The sequence below is a fragment of the Plectropomus leopardus genome, unplaced genomic scaffold (genome assembly GCF_008729295.1).
Source record: "Plectropomus leopardus isolate mb unplaced genomic scaffold, YSFRI_Pleo_2.0 unplaced_scaffold8574, whole genome shotgun sequence".
NCBI lineage: Eukaryota > Metazoa > Chordata > Actinopteri > Perciformes > Serranidae > Plectropomus > Plectropomus leopardus.
The window spans coordinates 1-2,246 of record NW_024694506.1 but is presented as its reverse complement, the minus strand read 5'-3'; the positions used below and the strand labels follow the sequence as shown (position 1 = coordinate 2,246).

General features: G+C 35.5%; 1 long non-coding RNA gene across 1 annotated transcript; it reads left to right on the top strand.

Annotated features, from left to right (window-relative positions):
• Positions 1-104: 104 nt before the first annotated feature.
• Positions 105-1,922, top strand: LOC121940390. The gene is made up of 2 exons (XR_006105621.1): positions 105-479; positions 1,248-1,922. It is a non-coding gene; the product is annotated as an uncharacterized LOC121940390 (long non-coding RNA).
• The last annotated feature ends 324 nt before the right edge of the window (positions 1,923-2,246 follow it).

Sequence of the window (2,246 nt, the reverse complement as noted above, 5' to 3'; positions counted from 1 at the left end):
TTGCACAAACAGCTAAAAACACCATTAAATAGCATGTCCAAAAATCCACCAAAAAAGCAAGGCTATAGTATGGCAAAAATGTCAAAAAATGCCATTTTCAAAAAACTGCTGAAAACCACTTTAATCCACATTAAATAGCGTGCCGAGACACGCCATAGCAAAGGACAACAGCCACAAACACCGCTAAACAGCTTGTCCAAACATCCACCAAAAACACTGTACTATGGTCTGTGCTCAAACCCTTCTACACACTGTGGTAACCCCAAACACACGTGTTGGTCGAGTCTTTAACCAAAGCTCTCTCTGTTTCCAGGAAGCACTATAAGGAGTACCTGGTGAGTCTGATAAACGCTCACTCTCTGGACCCCGCTCCGCTCTACGAGGCCAACGAGGTGACTCGGGCCTGTGAGAGATACCAGGTGGACACGCAAAGAGGGGAGAACGAGGATGATAACGTTTACCACGCTCGACTGCTCAAGGTGAGAAATATCTGTCTCCTGACTCAGAGGTCCCGGTCCTCGTCCTGGTCCCCCTCTCCACACAGTGAAAATGCTCCTCAGCACGGCCCCCTCTGGTCCGGTGAAACTGTTCCGATGTCGAGTCCTTTTCATTTCACGGAACCTGCGAAAGAGAGAAACAATGTTAAACGTTTTAAGCAACAGCATGTAAAGAAAACCTGGTGGTAGAGGGAGATATATTGGACATTACATATATCTATGAAGCAGTAATTATAATGTCAGGTCATATTTTTTAAAATACTGAAAATATAAATTAAAAATTTATGCCATTCATAAATATTGCATTTTAAATGCGATTGTAACACTTGTTCATATCTATAACTATAATTTTACTTTTTCTGATTTTTTTTATGGCATACTATGAAATGACTTTTATGTTTTTTATGGAATATTATACCAATACTTTTTAAACTCTGTATGGCATACTGTGATATATCTTGTGTTTTTATAGCATATGATGATTTTTTTTTCTTTTTTGGGGGACGGGGGCATATTACAATATGATATTTTATCATTTTTTCCAGCATACTATATGAAGACATTTTCTTGTTTTTTTTGTAGCACACTATATTAAAACTTTTACACATTACTGTACTTTTAATTTTATTTTATTTTATTCTTTTTAATGACGTACTACACTATGAATTTTGGTGCATTTATAGGGCGTGTTATGACGTTTTTTATAATGTTAAGATAACAAATGTGTTTTTCTTTTTTTATTACCAACAGAAACTGATGGAGGTCCCTCTTGGAGAAAAAGTTCCTCGAAACAAATAAAACTTTCCCCAAACAGAAGATCACCGACCTGCAGAAATCATCCTTAAATCTTTTCTTCAAGCACTTACACAGCAAGAGTCGTGATTTTGAAATATTTCGTGCCTTATTTGGCTGTTTACAAGCTGTTTTCAATCATCTGCAGAGTAATTTTTGTCTCCATACTGTTGATTCAAAAAAATATATATTTTTATGCCAAAATAAAACAAGAAACATTAAATTGTTGGCAGGCAGCTGTGTCTGATTTGTGTCCTTGTACCTGCACAAAAAAGTCTGTTTTGTAGCTCTAACATCTGAATATTAAACTTTCTTTCACTGTTAAATATTATGATGAACTGATTATGAAGAAATGAAGCTGTTTCTTTTCTTATCTCTGTTTCGCTTTGACAGGTTTTCTTCGTCTTCATGTCACAATGACATTTATATACTTGGAAAAGAAACGTATTAAATGTAAGGAGTTGGGTGTTGTATGAATATGAAAGTTGATTTATTGTTTGCACAAGAAGAAAGTCTGGTTTTGGGAATGTGTGTTAAAATGTCTATTTAAGAGCAATGTAGCAATATCAGGCAAAATGATACGAATAAAGACAAATCTCTACCTAACGGGGGAAAATTTTTATTTTCCAAAGATTTTCTGCTGTTTCTGTTTTGTTTTACTTTAGATGGATAAAACAAATGAATAAATAAATAAATGCCATACCAAAGGATGTTGCAAAAATAGCTAAAAACACCATAAAACAGCATGTCCAGAAATCCACCAAAAAAGCAAGGCTATAGTATGGCAAAAACGTCAAAAAGTGCCATTTTCAAAAAACTGCTGAAACCCATTTTAAACCACATGAAATAGCGTGCAGAGACACGCCATAGCAAAGGATGTTGCACAAACAGCCAAAACCAACATTAAATAGCATGTCCAAAAATCCACCAAAAATGCAAGGCTATAGTATGGCAAAA